This window comes from Accipiter gentilis, chromosome 20 (assembly GCF_929443795.1).
Source record: "Accipiter gentilis chromosome 20, bAccGen1.1, whole genome shotgun sequence".
In the NCBI taxonomy this organism is placed as follows: domain Eukaryota; kingdom Metazoa; phylum Chordata; class Aves; order Accipitriformes; family Accipitridae; genus Astur; species Astur gentilis.
In genome coordinates, this window is record NC_064899.1 from 22,307,015 (window position 1) to 22,334,984 (window position 27,970).

At 40.2% G+C, this 27,970-nt stretch overlaps 1 long non-coding RNA gene across 1 annotated transcript; it reads right to left on the reverse strand.

Annotated features, from left to right (window-relative positions):
• Nucleotides 1-954: 954 nt before the first annotated feature.
• Nucleotides 955-20,687, reverse strand: LOC126048725 (uncharacterized). Its single transcript, XR_007508958.1, has 3 exons — nucleotides 19,415-20,687; nucleotides 2,596-2,759; nucleotides 955-1,468 (listed from the first exon to the last, which is right to left on the reverse strand). It is a non-coding gene; the product is annotated as an uncharacterized LOC126048725 (long non-coding RNA).
• Between the last annotated feature and the right edge of the window lie 7,283 nt (nucleotides 20,688-27,970).

The window sequence follows — 27,970 nt, forward strand, 5'->3', positions numbered from 1 at the left end:
ACTGGATCACTACCATAGTGGATTTCTTGTATGTTTGAATTTTTTATTGCTCAAGCATGCATAATAAGTCTAATTTAATTACAGTTACTGTTAATGTGGCTGTTTGATACAGAAAGACTCAAATGACAGGCCAGATGGCTTTCCTGCCCTGCTTCAAACACTATGGCTGTGGATGGGTTTTTGCCCAATTATTTTTCCTTTCATTTAAGATGATGTGATTGTCTACATTTTTCAAGTTGTTCTGAACAAAGTTTAAAAACTGACTTTTTCTCTTAATGCATTACCTTTGTTTATTGGTATAATTCTTACAATTTACAATATTTGTCTTTTTAAGGTAAGAGGAAGGTGTTCAAGTTCTTCCACACAACTAGCAGCCGGCGAGTGTCAGTAACTGTCCCGGTTTCAGCTGGCATAGAGTTAATTTTCTTCCTAGTAGCTGGTATGATGTGTTTTGGATTTAGGGTGAGAACAATGATGGTAACACACTGATGTTATAGTTGTTGCTAAGTAGCGCTTACTCTAAGTTAAGGATTTTTCATTTTCCCATGCCCTGCCAGCAAGCAGGTGCACAAGGAACTTGGAGGGAGCACGGCCAGGACAGCTGACCCGAACTAGCCAAAGGGATATTCCATACCATGAAACGGCATGCTTGGTATATAAACTGGGGGGAGTTGGCCAGGAAGGGCCGATCACTGCTCCGGCATCGGTCAGCGGGTGGTGAGTAATTGCACTGTGCATCACTTGGCTTTTCTTGGGTCTCATTTCTCTCTTTTTGTTATATTACTTTCCGTTAGAATTATTGTTATTATATTTGTTGTATTATTATTTTTATTATTATATTTTACTTTATTTTAGTTATTAATCTGTTCTTACCTAAACCCACCGGGTTTACTTTTTTTCCCAATTCTCCTCCCCACCCCACGGGGAGGGGGGACGAGTAAGCGAGCGGCTGCATGGTGCTTAGTTGCTGGCTGGGATTAAACCACGACAGTAACTTAACCCGCAGGGCAGGTCCCAGTGCATCGCCTGGCGATGACCCAGCAGCGGGACTACGTTGCACGGGGTGCTCAGCCACCCACTGCGGGATCTTGGAGCAGGAGCGTAGGAACGCCAGCCTTCCAGAAAAGCCAGGGTTTACGTTTTCCCTCTGACCAAGCTCTCTGGGACAAGTACCAGCCAGAATTCCTTTGTGAAACTCTAATGATGACATAGAGGCATATGGGAACTGGGCAGGCTGTTGCGTGAGGCATGCTAACTGCAAAAAGCCAAATTCAGGGAAGTAACTTGTAAGAGTGCTACCAAACTGTATTTTTCATTTTAAAATATATTTCCCTAGTGCTTTTGCCCTTGATTAATGGATTTACCTTACCTGAAATGTACCCTGAAAGGCTCTGGCAGTTCGGCAGGCAAGCAAACTTCAGCCAAAAGATACGTACTTCTAGCTGTATCTGCGGTGATGAGAGCTAACCTGAAGGAGAGGAAAAGGCAGTGAATTATTATACGCTTCTGGAGGAAATTAAAACTTGAAAAAATACTTTTTGTTCTTTTCTAAATTCACATATTGCAGATGCCAGGTGAAATCTATTTAAAAGCAAACTTGCATCCCTGATATAATTACAATATCACTAGTGTGGTTGTTGGGCTGGGCCCTGCTAACAAAATGCACCATCGATTTTGTTATCAGCTTTTACATCAAGCTGCTACAACAGCAGTAAGTAGGCAAAGTGCAGGAACTATCCCCATTTCCCTTGGAATGTGCCCTATACTATCAAATACAAGTAGAGGCCTATAAAGGAGCCATTACGGTGGTCGCTGAATTGCCTAAGACAGGTTTAATAGACGGAAGGGCTTAGTTCTCTTTTGGGGCAGTGCAAGGTTATACTGTCCCCCTTACGAAACATACTGGGAAGGTGAAAAGCACCATCAGCTCAGAGCATTTAAGACAGTAGCCTAATTACAGTAATGCACAAATGAATGAAACTCTTGTTTTAAAAGACTTCCTTGTCTTCCCTTCATGCTCCATTTTAGTGAAAGAGGCTTTACGTCTAGACAAGCAAAGACTTGAAACCTAGCCTTATGCTGATCAGTTTGCTTGTCTTGCCCCTTGAGGACTTTAAGAAATCCTTGAAACCTTGAAGGAATCTAAACAAACTGTTGCAGAATCAAGATTTTTATTTTTTTTTTTTTTTTTCCTTGTAAGTCTTTAGTGCTGAGCTGTCCCGGAACACATGCAGAAATAATCCTCTGCCAAGGTGTGGGATCCAAATACGCCTGTAACCACTCAGGCTTCAGGTTACCTGGAAATTGAGAAAGACATTCTTAAATGTTCTTAAGCATGATGAGAACACCCCTCCTGTTTCAGCAGAAATTAAAGCTTGCAGTCAGAGAGAGAGCTGAAGAGGGAAGGTTCCCTGTAGACGTTTTGAATGGGATATTCTCAGTGCGGGAAGTGTATCTGGCTAAGCCTGGAGCTTGAGGTGACTGCTTTTTGTCTCTTAGAAATGCCAGTGTTCCTGTCTCCTGCCAGAGGCCATCCCTCCTCATTTGCTACGGACTGGACCTAAGTCACCATCTGCTGATCCTTGTCCCGTCTACCTCCTGAGATGAGGACCAAAGGCACGTGAGCCAGAGGCCAGTCTTTTGAGGTATTTTGTGTCTTTAACTCCCAGTGGCATCAGATGCAAATGCACCTATATATCTGCTTCAGTGTCTTCTCTAGGCCTTTAAAAGCAGTTCTTCAGCAGCACAGTCCAGAGCACCTGCAATAGTTCGCAGTCAGTAAGTGACTTAAGTTGTATTTAACAGTCTAAACCAGCTTTATTGCAACATCGCGGTGATACCATCCAAACTGAGGTCTTTACAAAGTGCGGTATTGTTTGCCAGACTGATGTTAACATGCATGATTTAAATGATGACACAAGCAAAACTTCTGCTTTAAAACGGAAAAATTAAAGATACCAAAATATTGTCTTTCCTCTTGCCAATGAGAACAGCTGGCAGGATGGGTTTACCGAACAAAAACTTTGGCCAGCAGACATAGGTTATCATTTTCACAGGCTTTCCCTCTGAAATACAGGATTAACAAAACACGCTATTTTTTTATTTCAAAATTGGAGGGTTTGTGTCTTTCATCTGGTCAAATTTAGCGTAAAAGTGAAAATAATATCAAAGTTACAGGCACCATAGGGAGACTGTTAATGTGGTAACAAAGGGCATTTGGCCAGTTAAAATAATAAAAGACTATACAGCTTTCCCAGTGATGGCGGAAGCCCAATTAGTACTTTCCAAGTAGAGCCACAATATTCCTTTCCAGATTTTGCGGTTTGGCATGATTCAGAATGAGTAAACTTACTTTCCTACAAGGGGAAAATATAATTAACAGAAAAAACAAGGTCATGCTTTAAGTAAGCAATAATACACCATGGGGTGTACATTAAACAGTCAATATTCATACACCTTGGACAGGCTTAGGCAGAGGCAAAGCAATGGCTCAGCATACAAAAAGATACATATATTATCTTAATAAACCTATGTACAAGAGTAAAATGCAAATGGATATTTTATTTCCTTACTAGATGATTTTAAGGGAATATATATTCAACGTTCATGTGTATAGCACTCACACGTACTTCTTTAAGGTACCCTTTCCGTTAACATTTTATACTTTTAAGGAATAAGTGGATTTGCTATTTTCTTTTTGTTTGAGCACCCGTTTTTTTGTGCTGCTACTAAAGGCAGAATGGTTTATAAGATTCTTTTTTTTTTTTTTTAACTAAACTGATTAAATTTGTTAAAAGGACTTTCAACCTGGATACTCACACTGAAAGCCTCTAAGACTCTATTCTTATTTATAGTAATCCACTTTCCAGGACTCCGGAAGTGATACAAAGCCTGCAAAGGCTCAACAAAGCTGAAAATAAAGTCACAGGATTGGAAAAAAGAAAGACCAACTTCCAATTTGGAGGTGAACTTGCAAGTGATTTGTAAGGGTAAGTTTTTCCTTCTCTCGTGTTTTTGCTAGTGTTTTTGAAATGAACAGGCTGTTCAGCTGAAGCTCAGAGGAAAACATGTAATGCAAAAGAAAGCGTGGTGACCCAGGGTAAGTATATACTATGGTAGCAAAATGAAAACAGCCCTGCTGAGACATCTGGTTAGCGCTCTACTAGTGACACCGTTCGTGAGAAAGCAGAGCAATATGCCAGGAGGAAGATGAAAAAAGAAGAAAAAGTAAAACTTCAAAAACCGGGGAACCACTCCCATCACCTGAAGCTTAGACCACCCACCTGAAAGGGAGTAACCCACATCCCGCTCGAGCGCAGAGTACGAACAGCCTTATCTCCCTTTCAACTCCACCATTTCGCAGCTGTCTCATATAAAGTGCTTGCAAGGGAGGAATTGATTATTTCTTTCCTGTTTCTGTAATAATTACAGTAACCTATGATATTATAAGCCTTTATGAGCTGCAGCACCTCCCCACAGTTCCTGCACTACTGCTTTGTGGCTCCCAGCTGGTACAGTCTCCTTCACTTCCCAGCTCCACCTGGGACTGCTTGCTCCGTGAAGATCCCAAATAGCCTCCCAAATCAGCCCTGCCCGTCGTGGTTCTGCGTGTGAAGAAGCAGGAGACGCGGGGGCGGTGGATATGGGAGCATGTTTGTGACCTGCTGTGGCCTTTCAGTAGTCACGTCCGTGCGCTGTGCGCAATACGCATACAGCCTTCTCTTAACCCACAAGTCGACAACTCATCACGTACAACACTCGGGTCGCCTACACTGGTTCAGAAATGCCCTGAAACACCCGATTTTAAGGAGTTACTTGAAAGACACAAAAAATCCTCACCAGCTCTAGAGACGCGCCAAGTGTTAAACTCCTTGGAAGGAGGAAGACGTTGCCAAAAGCCTTACGGTGTAAACTCTTATGATTACAAACCACTCCAACCGCAGACTGAAGGGGAAGGCGAAGCCAGGCGCTGTCCCACCGCCTGCCGTGTGCCTGCGTTAGCCTGCGTGGCACGGCGGCATCCGTGCTGATGCGCGGCCCCGAATTCCCAGAGTGGAATTTTTACCGCTTTTGCTCTTGAATCAACATGGCGCTCCTTACAGCGTGATAGCGATACTTGTCATATCCTTCTGCTCTTCTCCCACTGATGTTACGGTACTGAGGTATCTAATTAGGTCACCTAACAGATTTAGGGGACTCGAGTGTATAAAGAAAAGGAAATAGTCTAAAAATATGGAGAAGACAACCTAAAATTTGTATGCCTAAACGCAACTTTTTTCTCTATGTCTCTGTACTAATAAATCTTTGTGTTGGAAACAACAGATCTATCTCACCCTGAGTCAGAGCTCCAAGAAACCTATTGGAAAGGAACCCAACACAAGAAATGGAGAGAAAATAACTGAGAAAAAAAAATATCTCCATTTTACATAGAAAATAATTTCTGAATGCTTCTTCATGTAGATGCCAAACAGTATTTTATATTAACTTATTGATGAGGACAGCTTCTCATAGAAACATAAATTTTCTTTGCTTGGAAAAAAAGTTGTTGATTTTAATTCTAAAATGGCACCAGAAGGTACTAGACAAAAGGAAAAAATAATGATTTTATATTAAGAGAATAATGCAAATATTTCCTATATAAATAACTGCTGAAGGGTGATTCCTTGCTCTTCACTACCCCCCCCCAGCTATTTTAAAAAACTTAACAAATATTTTCTATCTAGACTCTGTATTAATGGCAAAATTATACTGTGTAAAAGAACATCTTGTCAAACCAGTATACCATGTTTACCCGTAAAACCCACTATACTTGCATGCAGCAATTGTATTTTATTTCTCTTCTATATATGCTCTTGCAGTGCTTTCATCACCTCTGTGGTTCTGTTTCCTCCAGCAGTATATTAAGCAATGCGACTGGTATCCATTATGTGTAGTTTAATTCTTTCTTAATTAGCCTCACACCTCCACCAGATTAAACTTGGTAGGATAGTATTACCATCCACTACATGCTTTACTTTCTGTGACATGTTTCCTTCTGTAAGGTACTTTGCAAATCCCTTTCCTTTAGCAACACAGTAAGTCTATCATTGTCTAAAGAGAAGAGACTAATGGCTAGCTTTGTCCTGGTTTGCCAAATACTTTTACTAACTACAACTAGCAAAAAAAAAAAGAAAGAAAGAGGCGAGTTAGGGGAAAGAACTGCTTTAAAGTTAATCTTGTAAAGTCAGAATGATGGTGTGGTTGCACCCTGCTGCAGCGGAGACCTGCAAGCTTCTGATGTCTGAACGTGTCTTAAGTATTTCTAAAAAGACAGTGAATTATGGGTGAAGAGAAATAAATTCTGCTGACTGAAATATCAGTACATTTACTATTTGAAGCCACTATTTGCATATGCTAGGTTTACTTAAGTCATAGATCCTGGGATTTATAAAATCAAAGCCTTCCAAGCTCAGCTTAACAAAATGAAAAATATCAAGACTTCTTCCTCCTTTGGTGAGAGTCATTCTGTTAGCACTGAAAGGCGTTCAAAGCTTGCCTGCTTAGTATGCCAGGCATTAGTCCACAGCTATCAGCTCCACAGGGATGCCCTAAACAGAATGCAACATATTAAACGTTACTAATAATGCACCACAAAGTTAATTTGTTCACCAGTTCAACATCAAAGGAGGTATTATATAGCAATAGTCAAAGGAGGGCACATTAAGTAAAACTACCTTTTAATAACTTAATAAAATAATCCTGAATAGATACAGATTCCCCTCCCAATAAGCAGATTCCCATCAAATTTGAAACTGACAAAAAGATTTTTCAAGAATTCTGTAAAGCTGCATGCCCTAGCAGATAACTCTTTTGAATAAATTTTCTCATTCCAGTGCTTTTATGCAAAATAAAAATAATAAAAAATATCTATCACACAATTTTTAAATAATCTTTCTCCCTCTAAAAACAATCCCTCAAAAACATAGTTCATCTTTCTAATAAATGGTGAAGCTCTTGCTAGTAAGTGTGGGAATACACTAGTCTTCTGCTCTCTATGACTGTACAACTAAAGGTGTTTTATAAATTGCTGGCTTCCACAACAAAGTAAGAACATTTCAGTCCTTTTCTGAAGGGCTGAAAGTTTCCCAACTCCTAGCTAGTTGAGCTTGTAGTCCAAAATCATTAACATGCTTCTGAAAATGCCAATGTCTTCTAAAACCTAAGAATTATATATTCTTCATTCCAACATGTATGGCTTTTAAATGGAACCTTTACAACCAGGTAGTATCAAAGCTTTTTTACTGCGAACAACTCTAGAAGTACTGATGTAATAATCCTAATTATTTTGAAACACTCATGTAAAGAAATATTGCGTTGCTACTTCAAGGATACAGACTCTGTAAAGTCTCAAGTCTTTAATTGTTACACCAACTTTAAAAAATAAGCAAAACCAAGTAAAAAGACACATCTACAGTGGTGTGACTTCTAGGAAATGGCTTGTGACTACTCCTACCACTACAGAGCACTCTAATACAGAGGTTCTCCAAATTATTTTGCTTTAGATACCACCATCTTCTTCTTTTCTATCACTGTGGTAGACGCCGTAGCTGCCAGCTGCGTGCTGAGCTTCAGATACACACCAGAAAAGACATTTGGCTGCTTGGGCAGCAAATGCAACCCAGAAGCCTTTTCCCCATGCTCCCTGGGAGGAGGTGGTGGGCTCCACGGTCCCTCACGCTCCTTTCATGCCGTCTTGAAGGATTCCACAGGTGCCTTTGGGAGCTCCTGCTCTAATGCAGCCAGCAAACTTTTTCCCCAACTAGAACACAATATTCAAGCAGCTGTGAGTATACAAGACCAAAAAAGAATTTCCTAAGGAACTGCACACACCATAGCACACTCAAACTTTTATGTTCTACCATATTACTCTGAAGAACTTGTGAAAATTTCTTATTCCTGGTGCCGTCAGTGCCTGGTGCTGTCAGTGGGGTGAGCACCTCCCTTTGTCTCCCAACATTATTCTTTTTCTATTATCTATTATCAATTCATCCAAAACATGTTACCCTTGGAAAAAGCACATTAAAAACGCACACTGCTAAATGCGCTCTTAAAGGTGTAGTGTTGGCAGTGGATACACACAGTTGAGGATTAATAAGAAAATCTGCTATAAACCAGGAGCATATCAGCTGTAAACAACATAGGAGATGGATCTAGGTATACATCTTAGCTGTCTGGAGGGTTATTAAGTTACCAGTGGGATATGCCCATGAAAAAGCAAATGCCATCCAAGGATGAACCAGTTAAACTGTCTCTTAGCAGAAAAAAGAAAAATATCTGTGCCACTGTTTAAGGCACCTGAGAGATCTCACAGAGGTTTTTTACATCATGTTCATGGAAGATGAAACAGGTAAAGAAAAGAGCTGCAGAGATTACCAGAGAGAAGTCATTTTAAGAGCAAGGCTGCAAAATTTTTGCTTGTTTAGTCTAGCAGAAACAAAAGCTGATACAGGAAATAATTATTCTCTAAAAACACAATAGGGTGGTAAACAGTAGGCAAGGAAAAGAACTATTTACTCTAGCAGACAATGTTGGCACAAGAACAAATGGGTGTAATTTGGCCATGAATAAATTTAGGCTGGAAATTAGAAGGTTTCTGACCATAAAAGTGGTGAGGTGCTAGAGTAGGTTTTTTAATACAAATAGTGGGGACAAAAAATAACAACCGAAGCTATTTAATAATGAGGATTGTTAAGTTCATGGCAAATGCTACAGGCGTAGTTCCCTGAGTAAGTAAAGGACTGCATTTTGATCGTCCAGGAGCTTGTTTCCAGCATTATGTTTGCCTATTTTCTGGAAGTATGGGGTTAAAAAAAAAAGAAATTAAATCATACTTATGCATATAGTGTTAGAAATATTGCTTAAGCAAATGCCATCCATATGTAAACGATCTCTGTAATTAAGTTTGTGCTTTGCAACAAGAAAACAATTTAACTTGATAAATAGGTATCACATTGTACTTCAGTGGTTGGAAGCTAATTCTTTTTAACAGAAAGATGCAATTTGTCACATGCTAATTTTCTTGGGGTTTATAATGTATCTTTCTACTACTTTTATTTTGCCTTGTAGTCTTCTTTTAGTCTTTAAAGTTCTAGACAACAGTTTTATCAGCATGTGTGGACAGCAATGGGAGACAGCTGGAAAATAATGTCTGCCTATTTATTTATACCAATCTGGCCAAATTTGGCTCCTCAGAGTTCCTCAGATGAGCATTTGCTGTTAGTCTAAACAGTATTAGGAAAAAGAAAAAAAACCTGATGATTACCACAGAAAGATGGAATCTGAATATCAGAAAGAAAGAAGCAAACATAAACCAAACATATCTGAGTTAGAAGAATAACTTAAAATACAGGAAGGGTGTCCAAAGAAAATAAGGAAAATGTTATGAAACTAATTTCCACAAACACAGAAAGAATTTGCTGAGATTGCAGTCAGGAGTTTAGCCTAGAGACCCAACATTAAAGCACTTCTTAAGGTTTTCTTGTGCAGCCTCTGCTGCCTGTAATAGTTTTACTATTAATAGCTAATAAATATGGTTCATCCAACACTGTAGTGGCTCTTGAAATTCAGATCTGTGGTATACCACTATGCCATCTGAAGAATTACAGTTATTTAAAAACTAATCTACATTCTTGCATCAGCAAACCCAAGCAGCAGAAAGAAAAACAAAACATTGCAAAGGCAAAGTAGAGGTATTCCCCTATCAGTGTCAAAATATAAACAAGGGACAGAACCCCGTTGAAAACAAAGTTAAATGGTTCCATATGCATAAAGTCATGTTAAAAATTATTGTTTGCGAGTGTGTGGGTACACATATGTATATAATTATAAATGTATTTTTTATCATCAATTATTTATCACTTATATTGTCTGTAAGTGCACTTACAAAGGATTTATGATGGAAGAAACTGTATTATCAACTGCAGTATGCATAGCTATTAGCTTACAGTTGGTACTTGCTCATCAAATATTATAAAGTATGTCAAAACATAACAATATGTGGGAAATCACATAGATAAGTGTACTTGACCAGATACTGGAGGAGTCTGGCTGTACCACATAGAGGAAAAGGGCACATACAACCTCTCACCTTGCTCCTCAAGGAGAAGCATCATATGTGGGCTGGCTGTAACAGACCTCACTCCATTTGCTGAAAAAATAAAATAGTCCTAATGGCCACAGAAGCAAATTAGAGAAATTTAGATAAAGGGAGCCATTTCCATATTTTGCCAGTTTTGTTGCTGACCAAAATCAAGTTATGCAAAGATGTAGTAAAAATAATGCAAAATAGTTAAAAGTATGAAACTCTATTTCTGGTTCACTTGAATTCACTTTTGGATGAACCTGGTTTTGTTCTTCTTCCCTTTTAAACCCTTCTTACTTATAGTTACTAGCTACTGTATTCAGGAGCTTTTGCAACTAACAGCTAACTGAGACTCCAAGCCTGAAGGCCTCAGTAAGTTTTTAAGAATAAAAGGAGCTCACATCATTAAGAAAGCAATTTCAAATTCTTTATGTCTGAAGTTGCCACTCAGCTACTAGCCGTGATGCTCATGAGACAGCTGCCAATTTTCACTTTTTTTTTTCTTTACATTTTTACTTCTGCTTGGGGAGTACAAATGAGTTTTTTGATAGTGTTATGGTCTGGTTTAGAAGGACACATTTCTGATGAGGAATTGTTATTTCTCCTCATGAGTAGCTCCTAGGAGGACACCGTGACTCGTCTGTTGAACAAGTGACAAGGGACTGCTGAGGAACGCGTTCCCCCTCTGTGAAGTTCCGTCTGCCCATCCCAGTAGCACCCAGTCAGCAGGTGGGACTTGGTAAAGTTTTACTATCGCTTGTAAATGAATAGCTCTCGATTTAGCTTTTGAAAGGGAAACTACAATTTCCAGGGCGGAGAAACAAAGAAAAAAGCGCCAGGTTATTGTGTGTTTCTGAAGGTTGTGCACAATGAAAATGCAGCTACAATATGGGAGGAAATTTAACACGTTGGGTGCGATCAGTGCTCAGTAGAGCTCAGGTAAACAAAAGCAAAGGTGTCTCTCGGTTAAGTTTTACACCTTTGCTGATGGCGAAGAGGTCATGAGCAGAAACTAGAAGATCGGCAGGGATTCAAAGAGATGATTTGGCTTACACTAGGTAGAGTACCCTGCCAAGGATTATTCTTAAGAAGCAATGAAGATCAGATTTTAGTCCCATCCCTTCTAACTTCTGCCTCATGTCTCAATCCTGCACCCCATGCTCCACTTCTGGCGTTCTCTTTGCTGTAGTTAGATTTTATCTAAATTTTTAATCTCCAGGTTTTACTTATGGCCTTTTCATGTCTCTCCTGTGATGCAAAGGGGCAGGCAAGATCCAAAGTTACGCTTCAAGAAGTTTTCCAACCCTGAAAGGATTAATGATTTAACTAGCAAACTGAGCTTCAAAGAATGAAATGAGTAGCAAGGCTCTAGTGGTCATCAATGTTGAAAATATCATGAAAAAGAGGTAATAACCCATGATTTCCGATTTATCTTTGTGTCAGACTAGTTTGAATTCCTACAGGTCCTTCTTCTGTCTCTGCCAGTTGGATGTGCTGATTTTTGAAGTAAGTTTTCCCAATGGACTATGTTTTAATCCAACAGGAAAATTTAATATTTGGGAAGCTATTAAATACAGTTTCAATAGCCTCTATAGTGTCTACATAGATTAATTGTCAGAAAACTGAATAAACCTATTTGGGAGTAGGGAAGAATATTATATGAAAGTACTTGGCAAATGGCAGTATATCTTTAAACATGAGGAAAAGAGTAAATGTATCATACTGTTAAGAAACTTGGTGACAGGCACTTCTAAAATAACTAGATATTTGTCCATCATCAATGAAAATTGCTTTCCTAATAGTGCAAAAGCCACCATGTTCTTTCATCTAACTTCAGTTTCAGCCCACTCATTTAAATAGTTTTCTCATGCAGGTACAGCAATATTGACTAAACCAGCCCTGATGCAGTTCATAATCACCTTTTTCAAAAAAAACAAAACAAGAAAACAGCCCAACTTTTACTGTCACAATCATTAAAAAACCCAAGCACACATAACAGGAATATCCATGGATTCTTATGGTGTAAACTGTATGTCTGTCTAAACCAACAAGTTTCTCTACCTTCTGATATTCCAGGATACATTAGTTTCTTTTCTAGATTCTCTTACTTTGAATCTGTCTCTTAAAAAGTGCAGTGTTCTGTCTGTAGGTAATGAAAATAAGCAACTTAGTGTGAGCTGTTCAAATAAAAATCCAGAAACTTTTCTGTCAACATGGTAGGTTGTTACATGAGCATGAAAGATCTGTTTGCATTATACTTAAGTGACCACTGACAAATATACAGAATATTGGCTACCTTATTTCTAGAAGTCACTCCAGCCCAGGACCGATAAGTTCTTTAATCTTTGTAGAAGACACAAGGAGCTTTAAAAACTGGCACTGGCAGATGGGAGTCTGTTTAAGAGTTATATGCAAATTAAATCACATTCTGCTACATATAAATTTATGGATGCTCCAAGAGTGATTGGTGGTGGTGGTGGTTGTTGTTGTTATTATTAAAATCTTTACTTTTTCTAACACCTAATCAGTGCCTCAAACCACAGTTATTTTGGGGGGAAGGAGTGGGAGTCGCCCTTTTTTTTAAATGCAATCATCAATTCATCACTACAAGTACATTTGCATTTTTGATAAAAATAGATAAGAGAATTGCAATGAGGTTGTTCAAAAACTGGATTGCATATATAATGTGAATCTTGCAGCTTATAGTTTATAGCTTTATTTTTTTCTGTGTTTTCTAAAAATTATCTTCTCTGAATATCTCAAAATGGCACATTGCTTTCTCAAATGGTTAGTGACTGTTCTTCAGTCAGATAAAAATCAACTCCAAATTGCAGATCTTTTGTTTTCCCTTCATACAGTGCTTTGCACAATGACATTGTTTTTTTCTTGATAGGTATTGTGGCTAAATATATAGCAATGCAAATATTTTCCAGGCAATTGTTAGGAATGCACAGAAATTATGGAAGGAAGTGGACTACTCATCTACAAATAAGAGAAACTATCTGTTCAGAAGTATGTACCTGCCGGGAGTCCCTGGGCCACTGCTGTAGTGGAAGATGAGAGGAACTCTCCAAATCCAAGACAGTATGAAGCTTGGGAATTTTCCAGTCCCAAGTTAAGACAGCATTTTAATGCTTTATAAATATACAAAAAGTTTTATTATGGTTAGGTATCCAGTCTTTTTCACACATTTATGATACCCCTTGACAACTATATTTTATTTTTGCCCCGGCATCCCTAAAGTACCACTGAAACTTAAAATTCTTTGGGGTAGTCAGTTTTATAACCTTTGTGCATTAGCTAGTGATCAAAATTCCCCCAAGTTATGTATATATATTTCCCAAATACATAATTAGGATGTTCTTATTGCTCTTAAAGAAAAGATATGCATAATGAAGTCATTCTTTTCCCAGTTATATGAAGGTATACACATACAAATCTGTATGTGGCATAGGCGTAGGAAGTATACGCAGGTAACTCTGACTATGTTAAAGCTTCTCAGCACTTTTCATTTGCATCACCTTGTTCTCTGATGCTTACAGGCCTGCCAGATTTTAACCACTCAGCTGGTATTTTCCACACAGGGCATTTGCATCAGGAGACTTTTTTCCCCTCCTTGTTTCTATTGTTGTCGTTGCTAATTATTGTTATTATTCCATTATTTGTAAGCTCTCGGCCTTACTCCTGTTTAAAAATACAGGAAATGTTCTTGTGCCTGTGTGCCTTGAAGAACTCAGTAGAGGTGGAGAACAACGCAGGAGGCGTTCTCCCTGGGAGACGCACCTATTGCTCCCTCCCTGAAAATCCACCCACATTTGGGTGCTTGGTGGTGCCTATACTTTGAAGGCCAGACAGGAACAATAAAGAACCAGCCTGATGCCAAGCAACTGGAAACAAAAGCTCAACTGGAGGGCAGGAAGGGGTGTGAAAAGTGGGACGGCAAAAAAAAAAAAAAAAAAAAAAATCTATTTGGAGAGGATTAGGATTGACTAGCCAAAGGCTGGGACCTGGGGTGGGAAGTGGTGGGGATGCAGAGCTGTTAGGAAAGGAGTGGGAAGCCCCGGGGAACGGTGCCTTAAGTGGGCAGAGAGATCGTGACAAGAAGGTTGCTTTCCAAAATGGGAAAATGCTGAGATAGACGGAAGAACCAACAGCAAGGGGCACAAAACTTACTCTGTGCTCAAGACAGGCTCTCAGTGAGCACCATTCAGTCTTTTTGTCCTCACTTCCTGAAGAGCGTGCTGCTAATTTACCACAGACAGCACTGATGATGGGAGTGCTAATTTCCAGCAGGATTTTCCCCTAACACTTACCTGACTCACATTTGTTAATGAAATTGCTTTCCTAAAGCGCCCTATACGGTGAAAGAATTGTGTTTAGAGAGACTTATTTACAAAAATAAAGACCCAGAGATTAAGGTCACAAGTATTGTCTAAATTAGGGCAAACAATCTGAAGCACCTGAAGGCTACATTTTTTATTCCTTTACAGAGAATCCATCCTACGCATACTCCCATGGACTCCAGATACTGTTGTAAGAGCTCAGGAATTCAGCAAGTCACGCACAACTGTCGGGCATTCGGAAGATGAAGCGCATATCATTAAAAAGTTTGGTTTAAGTAATTGCCTAGCATCAAGTTCTGTGGCAGAGGAAAGGATGCACTCCAACTCCTAAATATAATAAAACAAACACAGAACACCACAAAAGCAGAAACTGCAAGCAATTCAGAACCGGATCAAGCCCATCAGCTTGCCAAAGACAGACACTGCCCCTCATGAAAAGGTAGGGGATAAGTTTAGTACGGACAAGCTTTGAAGAAAATAATTCCTTTTTAGAAAAGGAATTGCAATAATCCATGCTAATTCTCTGCATCGTACAGGCCATGCTGTATCACTCAAAGGAAAGCCAAAAATGCCATTGCCAAAACTGCCAATTTAAATGGGATATAGCTGCTTAAGCTAATATGAAATATATGGTCAACTTATAGATATTACAGGTGCAGTGGCATAGTTAGCTACATTAACATGCAAATAAAAAGGCCTGTTTTTGAAGAGTAACGCTGGGCCTGTGTATATGTATGTAAGGAAACACTGTTGTGGTGTATTGGGTTATGGAAACTTTTCCCTCAGTCACAATATTGATTGGCAAGTTAAATTTTCTGGGTGATTTGGAGTTTCAATACATGATGCTCATGCTAGGTATAAATATGACAAGTTTACAGAAGAGCTGCCTGTGAAAACATAGAAACTAAAGATGTTCCTACTCCTCTTTAATTACTTAATAATGACATTTTTCCACTTTTGCTGGACTATAGGGTTCAGGAGTATGTAGCATATAGAGAGTCTCCCATCCTCAAGGCCCCTCTGCACACCCTCTCTCCCCTAGCCCCGCCAACCCGGGCATTGCCGTTAGGAGCCGAGGCTGCGGGGTCTCCTCCGTTTCCCACCTTGGTGAAGCTTCTTACCATCACTCACTGCCTGCAGGTCAGGGGGGCGGCCAGTTGCTGTGACTGTTGTGCCACTGGAAACGGTTTTTGAACAAACATAGGAGGCAGAAGAAACAGAAATGGGTGAGTACGAGAAAAGGCTTTTTCCTACTGAACCTTTCACTGCGTATAATTTAACTGTATGTTCACTTCTGCACAATCTCTGTGAAATACTGAGTATAAGTGAACAGTACAATGGCAATCCTACAGTCTATCAATTTTTTTTTTTTTTTCCATTTTAACAGCATTTCCCAATTCAGCATTTTCCACAGGTGCTAATTCATTGTGCGTGCTTGGCTATGCATGACTAGCTACGAATGAGGTATATTATTGCAAATATGCTTTTGGATACAATTCCCTGGTAAACTTTGAGACAAGACCTGTGGCACAAAGAGTATCAGATGTAGTTAGAGAAAAAAGTGCAAGTTTTCAGGCACAAATGGGGACATATTTTGAATTCCCACTCATTTTTAACTTTGTGTTCATTAGGACAAATTCTAACACAATGAGGAGTTTAACCTGATCTAGAAAACCCACAACAAGAAGCTCTGTTGGCATGAGACCTGGGAAACCCACTGCCTCCACTGCAATTCCCATTTCGGAATTGATTTCCCTCTTTCAGTCAGTCAGAAATCATTCAATTTTCAGAACTTTTGGTTGCGTTACAGTTACGTAGCTAAAAGCACAGAGCAGATATACTCCTTTATAGTTCATAAAGAAACTGAACTGATACTGTGAAACATGGTGCAAATACTTTAAAAGTCAAATGTGGTTTTTGATCGTATCTATATAATATAAACTGAAATGGCAAAATTATTTACCTCTATCAAATCCTGCAGTTATCACATGGCAGCAAAAAGAGAGTAAACTGCTTAGGTATTTTAATTGTATCTATGAACCCATTTGGATTTTCTTCTGTTTAACTCTGAATTTCCTGCGTCGAAATGGTTGGTTTGGAATGCTGCTGTTATCCTTTCAAGTTCCTTCAGTCTCACTTTCCTCCTAACAATTTGACTGGGAATAATGGTGTGAAATTCATAGCAGCCAGAGTGCAGAGGAATCTAGAGATATTTTATACATAGTTATCAATAATGCATTTCTCTGCATTCTTAGGGGATCATATTTCCACAGGCAGTTGCAATTAATTCAAAGCAACTGTAAGGTGAAAAAAACCCAAACCCACAACAGACCCTCCTATCCCTAGGGCTCTTGTCCAAACAGATACAAGCATTACAGATCAGAACTTGTGTGTTTTATAGCAGCTGATAAGAATGCAGAATTGACAAGTGAGCGAGCACAAATATTATCAACAAAACTACAGGCAAGCAGGCCCCTTCAATTTGCAAATAAACCAATCCTGAGTTGCTGGTTTTAGTATGGTTCAGGTTACGTGTCCCGGTGAACAGAAAGCATCTTCTCTTCAACGTTGTGTCAACTATACTGGACTCTTACAATCAAGACAGAAAAAAACAGCAACAACTTTCACAGGAAGGCTGTAATGGAAGGCAATTAATTAATCCATCTTTTATGATGATGGCACAGGGAGTCTTGCTATTAAATTCAGTGGTAGTAGGATGGGCTCCAGTAGGTTTTTCACATGTGCCACTGCATCATGATCACTGCCTAGCTGCCGATGAGGGCATGGGTCCACCAAATGCATAGAGGGAATTTTACTCAAGTGAATATTTGCATTTAATTGGGAACTGATGTAAAGCAAGTGTTTTGGCCCTTACTTTGCCATTGCAGATTCATATATAGGCAAGTGTAGCGCAGTGAAAAACATAAGCACAAAACCAGACTAATACGTCTTGTGATGTAATGAAGATTAACTGTTGAATCAATATTGCTAAAGTTAGTGGCTTTATGTTAGAAGTTTAGTATTGCACATCTGCCATTTATTTCGACACATACAATTACACATCTTAAACACTTCAGCTGTAGCTGTACCTGATTAGCTATCGCCATATCAGAAAATACATGGATGATACAGTTGACTATAATTTAATGCTTTTTATGAGGTAATATTGCTAATATTATTTCATGATCCTGTGGCTGAAAAGGCTTTAATGCTTTTTTCTCCATTTGCATGTGCAGTCTATCCTACTGGCGGGCTGCAATCCTGCCTTCTCTGAAACACAGACCAGCCTAAAAGGCAGAGTTTACTTGCTGAGGCTTTCAAACTTTTTCAGAGTACTTCATGACAGAGTCTCACAGATAACCTCACCTCCTGAGGGCACTGTCATGACATCCTCTGGCAACTTCTGCAGTGGCTTACACTGAGAAACAGCGTTAGGCCTGACCTGCACTGCATATTTTGAAAGGTGAGGCCAGTATGGAGCAGTGGGAGAAAGCCAGTGGCACATTAAAAATTCAATAACACAAACACAAAGTAAGTTAGGGGACTCCAGCATGGATCCCCAGAACGATTTGGATCGGGCCCTGATGAAGCCACCAGCAGCATGTAAACTCTGTATTAGGTCTGCCCTGCAGTTGTTAATGAGGATACCTCGCACCCCATGACCAGCCACTCTCTACAGACTGTCACAGCAGATAAAACTGATAAAAAAACGCTGATTGCAAATACTCCATGGAATCAAAATGGTTAACAGACCACCATTTCAAAAGAGTGTATGATACTAGTAGATTGTGGCAGTAATAACAATAATGTAAATGCTAGCAGGTGTTTGTATGGTGTTTTGCAAAACATTCACATTCCTGTTTGCATGATCCTTGCAGTATGGTAGTTGTATCAGTATACGTTATTCTTGCATACACGAAAACATGAAATGCTCATCATAAAACAGTTAAACCAAAACACCTAGTTCTTTTCAGCAAAGTTGGGTCTGAATCTCTTGATTTTATTACCCCAGTAACACAATGTAGGTTTTACACTTTCACCAGAGTTTCAGTCTTTGCTCTGCACAGGGATTTTTCTTTGTTAAGTTTTGAATACTGTGTGAAAATGAAGAATATAAATGTAGCAGTGAATGGACTAATTAAATCCGGATAGTGTAGTAACTTGAGAGTATGTTGTCTAAGAAAAACAGTTTGCTAACTCACATTACTGAATAATTTAAAATTCAAGATTTTTCTATAATCATATTTTGTGCCCTTTCAAATTCCTTTGTTATCACAGCTCAAGCTGTAAAACCTTCTGGCTCTTCTACCTCTAGAGAACAGGCTCCACTCCTATACAGAAAATTCAGAGGTACAGTAAATTGTGTTTTAAGAAGACAAAATATCTAAAATCCAAAGGTTTCAAGAACATTATTGTTGAGGTAGAATAGGCTCTTATTTAATGACATTAGAGTCAAATCTGAATACAAGCCCAATCGTTAAATTCTTTTTAGCGTAGCATTTCTGCAAGTGTATTTTGCATAAAAAGCCATATTTTAAATCTGCTTTCCTGTCCAGTTTTAACATGAACAAATACTGAAACCTTTAATTAGATGTCATGAGATCATGCTGTATTATGTAACTATGTGCTACAAACATGCATTTCCCCCCAAAGAAATACAACACAGTCATATGAATAAGAAGAAATACTGCTTACCTTCCTTCCTTAGAAAATATTCCCTGAAGGCTGAGTAAATCTGGTTATAAACCGAAAAACAAGCCTGAAGTGTACAACTCACACACATACAGGCAGCAGATACAGTCGTCTCCATGAAGAATGCCTGTTTCTAGCCTTCTGTACGTGTTTCTCACTTCTCCACATTGTGGTTATGCTACAAGGACTCGAACTATGCTTAAAATACTAGTCTGTAGCGTAGCTATAGGCACCAACATATTGCATAAATGGTACTTACTGTTCCAGAAGTCACGCATCATCCTATAGGAAATTTACACCTCCAGACCAGGGATTTGTTACAACCCAGCAGATTGTGGGAAAACACTGCGCCTGGCTTGTCAGAAAAAAGTTGTTACTTTCAGTGATCGGCACATATTCACAAAGCACGGTGTCTTTACATTTATGAATGTGCACGCGTACCTACAGACACACATCTACAGAAGGAGCCGCAGCCTGTCTCTCACCACCACATGCTAATTGCTGAACAGGGGAAAAAAAATCTTGTTAGTATTACACGCGATCGTTTTTCTTGACCATGGCTTTTGCATACATTTTTCACGTAGTACAACCAAGACCGGTGATGCTAGAAAGCCCTTCTAACACAGACACGAGTAATTATTCACATAAGGCACCGAAGTCGGTTTGGCTTCCCCTGCGAGAGCGCTGCTACTGCAGCAGCAGTGCAGGGTCTCTCTGCTGGTACTCGTTTGCTGCAGCCTTTGTGCATGAGTATACGTTATAAACAAATGAGTAACACAATGACATCCAATACCCAAGAACTAAAGAAAATCATGGAGAATCAATCAGATCCTACAGCAGGCATGTAGATTGGCTGTAAAAACATTTAACAGTAGATAGATTTTTCCTGTGCTGTCAAAGTTAAAGGTACCAAAAGGAAGCACACACTAAGGCATTTTTGTTCCACTGTGATATTGATCCAATGCCAGACGTAGTGAAACACAATGGGCACACAGTCAGCCTTGGTAAATTAGGTAAATTAGAGATCATTTGATGGTATTCTATTGTTGCTATTGTAATCACAGTAATTTTCACTGGTAATGGTGCTTCGTGATGAAGTGCGGTTCTCACAGGATAATTGTGAAAGGTATCGAAAGATTCAGGGTGTAGCATCTGGTTTTAAAAGCTCTTCAGATTCAAATTGGCATTTTACTTTATCTTGAAAATTTATTAGAGATTCAGATCATGCCGGTTTAAATGGAAAGGTGAAAGCAGGGTAATTTCAATCTATGAATTATTCAGATTCAGACTGGTGAAATTGCCATCCATGAACTGATTCTCTGACAGTCTCTTTTGCAGAGCCTCCATTACGCTTGTCATTTTTATTTCTTTATCTACCATCTCTTTCTCAGTTACTGAGCTCGTCCCTTAGGGCTGTGCTTCACAAACCAAGTATTTCAAATTGGCAATAACCTAAATGTGTTGCTGTCTCAAATCGCAGTCTCCACAGGCTGTCTTTTCCAAATCATTAAAAACCACATCCACGATGGTGTCTGCTAGGCTCTTCAATTAGATGAATTTTTTAAAAAAAACAAAAAAACAAAAACAACAAAAAAACACAACAAACCAGCAAAGAGAAGAGACCAGGGCGTCATATCGAAGAAGAGTTATGTTCCTGTAACAGTCCAGCAAAGAAAGTGGTGCTTTGTGCTTGTTCCTTTGTTGTCAGTGTAACCCATTCTAGTTGCATAGCATCACGCAGAAAGAAACAACTGTTAAAGCAGGCTGACTTCGTGCCCTGATTTCCAGCAGGAGCAGATAAGGACTGCATTATAGGCAGACTAATCCACGCAAATGTACACTCAGAGACCAAGCACAATTAATAGCTTCTTACAGGCAAGAAAAACAGAAGTAGTAGTAGTTGTAGTAATTGTAGTATTAGAAGAAGGAGAAGCGACTGGATAACCGAAAGGGTTTCATTCTCTCAGACTCCAACCGATACAGATTGCAATCCCAGAGACTCTCCACTTGATGGCTGGTTGTGTCATTGCTAGTCGACTGCTGCCCTGTATCCAGAAGGACTGGGATTGATTTAGGTCAGAGAGTCTGGTTTCTTGTTTGAGCTTTGCTCTAACTGATGTAAGAAATTGCGGCAGTCTGGAATAACGACCCAATCTATATGACCCTGGGACGCTGGCACGGCTTCGGCAGTGGAGTGCCTGCAAAGGCCCCAGTCAGACAAACAGTGACAAGTGCCATCTCCTTTGTCCTATTGCTGCAGGTCTATCAGCGTGGCATAAAAAAAACCCCTCTTAGTACACCAAGTGGGAAACCAGGTGTTCTTCCTCAGAGGCAGTTTGGGTACAGAGCTCCGAGCAGTCCCTGCTCAGCTGAAAACGCTGCCAGGCTGAAGCCAACACATCCAGGCTGCGTGTCTGTTCCTATGCTAACACCAGGAAAATTTCCCTCGTATGAAAAAGGCAAGAATAAAAAAAACCTATGCTGCTTTGTGCCTGGTTCTATGCGTCTGCTTTGCCGCACTGCGACTAGAAAACTGCAGCAGTAAGAGCTCTGGCAGTTGCGATAATGTAGAAAGCAGCAGCTCTGTGACACAGCAGTCAGCTGACTCGCAGTGTTATCATTCAATGTCCTCTATAGAATAAGGCCAGTTTCTAAGGTAGCACCAGGAGGATGACCTTGCATACAAAAATTGGGCTAGAAGGAGCGGCGAGACTTGCGCACACCTGCAAGTGATTTGGGGGTGATGTGTAGCGTTATCGCCGGGAGCGTGAGGGTCTTTAACGGTCTCTTTTCCTTTCCTTCTTTCCAAAACAGAACTTGTCATTTTTTGAGCAGTTTTCCTTTTATCGTGAAATAGTCAATACGGTCATCTATAGCTGATGACAACAGTTACCGTTAATAACAGTGGTTAGGTAAACTATTTTAAAAGTATTGCCTGCAAGCCACATTTCTACAAGAAAACCTGGTGGGATTTGATTAACTTCCCCCCTCTCCATGACTATGGACATGCTCCAGGAGAGAGCAAGTAATCGGGTGAAGACCCTTTCAAAGGCAAGTCCTAATTGGCAAGAGCACGTTTCTGAGTTCTCATTGAGGCATCTAACTACCTAGACTGATTTTCACGGCTCTCTGTAGCTCCCAGCTAAATTCACTGGGAACGTTTGGTCGCTCCTGCCTCTGGGAAATTGGAGGGGAGCCCTTTAAAGTTACAGCTGGCAAGTACGGGAACTGGTGAAAGTTTGGAGTCAACAGGAGTCAAGTGCCCCACCGCTACCTGGGACTTTGAAAGTTCCCTTGGAGAACTTCATCATGTGTCTACCTACTTAAATTCTACCTAAAGCTAGAGCAGCTCCATCAGAAATTGCCATAAATCAACTTGCCGATCACTTACTGAATGTATATTATATTGCGTTACCCTTGGCCTAAGACAGATCAGCTTCCACTCATCTCAGTGGACAGGCTGTACTTGCTCAGGCCAGAACTAAATTGGCTCTCACAGTTACTACTGTAGACTGTGCATTTCAGTAAGACACATTATAAGTTCATTGTAAAGTATTCAGAAAGTCTTAGCGTGAAATTTAGCAACGGTCAAGTAAGGAAGCAAGCATTATACACCAAGGTGCTATTCCCTGTGGTAACTCCACTCACACTAAATTACATCAGCATTAAAGCGGACATAATACAGAATTCTGTTATAACACAACAATTTGCACCGAAACCCAAACAAACTGTGATAAAGCCATAAAAGCGGTGCTGTATCTTTAAGGTGCAGTTCTCTGAGACAACACAAAGAGCAGAGCACCCATGCAAAGACTGCATGTCCATCGCTATATTGCTTCAGGGGCAGAAATGTCTGTTCTCATGCGTAGCTGGTTAATGGACGAGTAATATAGTCACAGTCCTGTCTCTTCCTTAATCATTTTTTATTAAATGCCCCCAAGGCCACTATTTCTGCAATCGGCAAAATCAGCGCAGATGTCTAGTGGGGAGATGCCCGTGCTGTCCTCTTGCCCCTCACGACGAACCGGCCACACTCCTCGATGACGGGCTGTGCCTCCACGGCCCCATACGCTTGATATTCAAGAATATCTTTGTATTTGCTATTCTGGGATCTCTGATAGAAGCCGGGAAGAAGCACAAACTCTAGGCAAACTCCAGGAAGCCAAGGGTGCCAGTTTTCCTGCCTTGCAGGATTTGCTGGATGGCCAGTGTTGTCCTGACTGTGCTAACGAAGTCTCTTTTTTTGCTGAGCTCCTCTCCATGGCCTCACTTTCTGGCCTCAAGATAACGCTGAGTGGCTGTTCCCCCAACAGGGCTCCTTCAAGCAGCAGCTCTCCCTAAGCGAAGGATGCTCTGTAGATGGCAGAAGAAGCGGTTCTGCCAACCGTGGGAGAGGAGAGGGCAGGAGGAAGCACTTCCCTCCTCTTCCTCAGCCACCAACTCTTTGGGGCCAGCTACGCCTGCCACAATCACAAACCACAAGTTTCTCCCAAGTTTTTTTTTTTTTCCCTGTAAGCCCATTGTGTCTTTGGGGGTAGGCAGGGGCGTTTTATTCCCCCCCAAGCCCTGCAAGGCTGGAGCACGTATCTTGCAACCTTTGCTGAGGAAAGGGTGAGGGAAGCCAGCTGGCTCTGACGGGGGTGCCCCGGGGGGGTCAACGATGTGTGAAACGCAGGATGGGGCATATTCACTGACAACAGTTCGGGAGCTCTCCTAAACCCCACAGTAGGGTTCGGTTCCAAGATTGACTTTTCACTTTAGTTTTCTGGTGTTGATGAAGGCTAATGCAATTTCCTGAAACGTGTACAGAGCTCCTTTTCTAGTCATTAACACAGACATCTCTCCCCACGAACAAGATCCTAATTTGGTTTTCTTAAAGTCTGTTGCAGAAGGTTCAAAGTTGAGTGTTTTGATTAGTTCTTGGCTACGTATCCGTGTGTGTACTATATTACACTGCATTATGTTACGTTATGTTTAGGGTAAGAAATCACACTTGGACAAATTTGGGAAAAGTGGCTAAAACATTGAAACTTTTACCTCGTTTGCCACTTAATAACTCCAGGAACAGAACAGGTTAAAATTTTGCCTCTTTTCTCCCCTTTTCTTTTATATTGAAACGAAAATTGCATCCAAGTCCATAAACTGGATGCCAAGTTTTAGCTGAACACAATTAGAAACAGCTTAAATATTAAACTGAAAGCTGAGGGGCCAATGACATTAAAGGGACGCTCTCTCACGGGCTCTTAACTGGAGCGCTGCTGAGAGGGTGCTGTATTAGAGCTGAATTTTTAAGGCATCGCCAAATATATCCCACATATTATGTTAAATTACAAACTCAAAACGTTTTACAAGTCTTTTGGATGTGTGTTCCCTCTTCCTAAACATGTGCAACACCATGTTCATTCAGCTGATGTTATTTTAAAATCTGAGAGCATCACTGCAAATTAATAAGGCTGGTTTAAGTTCTATGCTTTTTCTCTGTTTCTTATGTTGGTTATAGTTTTTAGTCAACACATATACTTAAATGCTAGTTTTTTTAATTGACTGATATTTATTTCAAATGGACCTTTTCATTTTTTTTCTTTTTACTTGTCAGATTTTAGTAAATCCAATTGCTTTGATTTTAATGATACTATCGTGTAACCAAGTAACAGGGAATACATTGATATACAGGTTTTTCCTGTCCATTATTATCTGACCTAGCTTTTTATTCCTTCCCAATTTACAAACCTTGGGCCTTCAGGTATTGAAAATAATATATACATATTGTGTAAGATATTCCCAACAGCTGGTTCTCTTAAGATTTCAGTGAAGTAGTACATTGACCACCACCCCCTGCTCCCTATACCTTCAATAAGCTTCATGTAAGTCAAGTCTGCTGGGAGAAAAGAAAACCCCGAACTCTTGCATTTCTTCAACGGAATATGCCAAGGAACTGACTTTTCCAAAAACCTGAAAACGCTTTCAGAATTGGTCCCTAAATACACATAAAAAATGGCCTTATCAAGTGGCACTCAGACTTGAGATAGAGAATTAAACTTTTACAAGCTGTCCTCAGAAGACTAACAGAGGCTAATTAAAAATATAACTCTTGTCACAGAAGTGAAAGAGAATCCTGTGTATTTCCCAACCCTGCTTCTGCAAATCCTTCCTGCTGAAACAGCTGAATCAGAACAAATTGCTTGTGTGCAAGTTACTTCAGCCATATGGTGAAAGAAAAAAGAGCTGTGTGCCTCCTCAGCTATGTAGTAAATAGGAACTACCTCCATGTGGTTTTACACATTTATAGCTAATGTGGAGACCTAAATGTGAAATCAGGGAAATGAAGTGAATTTGTGAGTCTCCCTCTGGGACTTAGGGCTTATAACCTATTAAAAAGATTATATTCAACCAGCTACAGATAAATATATATATATATATCAGTGCTGATTATTCTGCTATGAACAACCTTTTTCATTCAAGTGATTAAAATACAAACAAAACTAACTGTGAAAAACAGAACAAAATGGCGGTATGCATAAACCACTAACAAGAACATGGAAATTTTTTGATCCAAAGCACGAGAGGATCACTGCACGAGGTTGGTGAATAGGATGCGACAGGAATGTCAGTAAAGGACAGGCACAAAAGAGACATCTTGTTGTCTGTGGCACATCATTGGTGTCAGTCACTAATGATCTCCTTGACATGTTGAGCACATAGCTCAGAATGTATCAACATTACTTCTTTTTTCTATCGTTATTAATGGAAGTCAGTTTAAACTTCCTGTGATAGAAACCAAGGCTTGTGCAAAAGGGTGGTTGTGTGTCTTGAGGAGATTACAATTACATGTTTGACCTTATTTGGATGTGGCATTTGATAAATCTGGGATAATTAATCATGGAATAATCTATGAGATTATCCATTTGGGGCCTCTTTTTTCAGCTTTTGTTTGTGCTTCAATTGGTATTTCTGTTTGCTGAGAAAGACTGCAGTAGTGCCAGGGATGAATGAGGAAACAATCCTGGAGAGAAATAAAAAGCAAAAAATATGGCATAAAGTAGGGGAACCTCTATAAAAGGACAAAACTGAGTGAGTGTACTGAATGTATTGGCCAAATGCAGCAGCCTGCAGATAAAAAGTCATCAATCTGCTACAGCCCACCCAGAAACCTGAAATTCTCCCCAAACTTTCGGGACCCTAATCCTCTAATAAAAACAATTCACACCTACATCCAGAAGCCCAAGCTTTCATCAGTGTTTACATGGTTATGTATTTTTGTGTGTTTGATATGTCATGATTTTATTGAAAATTGCCATGCTCCTAATAGATGCAGTTTTAACAATCACTATTGCTTGCAATTAGAAAATAAATCAATTTGTTTATTTAAACCATTAAAATACGCCCAGCTAAAAATAAAAACTGGAATTAAAAATTGCAAATAGAAGAAAACGTGCAGGGAAGTGCTAAAGTGAATGCAATCAGTTCCAGATTTAAAACAGCCTCCCCACACTCACATCCCCCCTTTCCACTACTGGGTGGTCACGGGCTCATGGCTGTTACTAGTGGTTTTCTTTAGAGTCATTCCAGACTTCTATTTTCACTCACTTAAAAATGGGAAGAAACAGAGGTATTGACTTAATTTTCCACACTCTCTGCGCCGAGTTTCAAAACCTATCCCTAAGGAAGCAGGCTCCTGAAATGGTGGTGGAGTGTTCCTAATCAGTGGAACAGTGGGAGTCTGGAAGAGCCTTGCAGTCAGGAGAACTTGGGCTAAAAAAAAAAAAAACCAAAAAAAAACAAAAAAACCTATTATCCCTCAGGATGGAACTTGCTAGGCTTCTGGAGGGTGGCATATGACATACAGGCTGTGACAGGCAAAGACTGGGCTGCAGGGCATTAACGAGGGATGCAGCCCACTGGCAGCTGAGTGATAGAGCAAAGCAGCCCAGCACCCGGTATTGGTCTTGAGTAGAGTTCTGGGGTTTACTCGGTACTGGCACCAGTCTGGCCCCACGGGAGCAGAGGGATGTTGGATGCGCTGTTGGAGCACGTCTGCCAGGTCAGGGTAATCCAGAAGGAAACCGGTGGGCGTGCGGCAAAGGGGCTCCGTGGTGTGAACGTCAGCAGCGTAAATGGAAACAACTGAAAGATGTGCTTCAAAAGTACCCTCTTGATCCAAGCTGAAGTGACGGTAGGGCCACAGACAAAGACTCCCTTCCCATCTTACGGCCAGTAATAAAACTGAACTGTTTCAGTGAAACAGCCGCTGGGGATCTGCCGTTCAGACCTCTACTTCCACGCCAGCCCTCATCCACAGTGTGGCCACAGTCAGGCCCCGTGTGATACAAAACTGCTTAATACTGTATCTAAGACCCAAAAGAATATCAGCCTCTGGGGGTTCGTGTAAAATTAAAAAAAAAAATCTGGGTAGGAGTATTTGGATAATTTTACGTGGGCTGGTGTAACATAAATACTAACTAAATAATCAATAACTAAATAATCAACTAACAGAGTTATTTAATTTTTTTCCATTCCCATTCAGTTACTAAATCAGCACTTAAAAAGCTATTGTATTTCTTCTCATTGTAACTTGCGTATTGCTTACCTTTCTCTTTCTCGTGCCACAGCTCTGGCAGCCACATGGTCCGTTTCACTTTCCCGTTCCCAGGTGCAACTGCAACTTGGTGTGACCTCTCCTACCTAGAGGGGCAAGAGCTCAGCCCCATGTCCCACCCATCCAGGTGCGTTGATTTGGCAAGTCCCAGCTTGAAGTTCGACATGCATGCAGTGCAAGGTTCAGGGTCTAAATAGCCTCCCCTGCAGAGCATCAAAA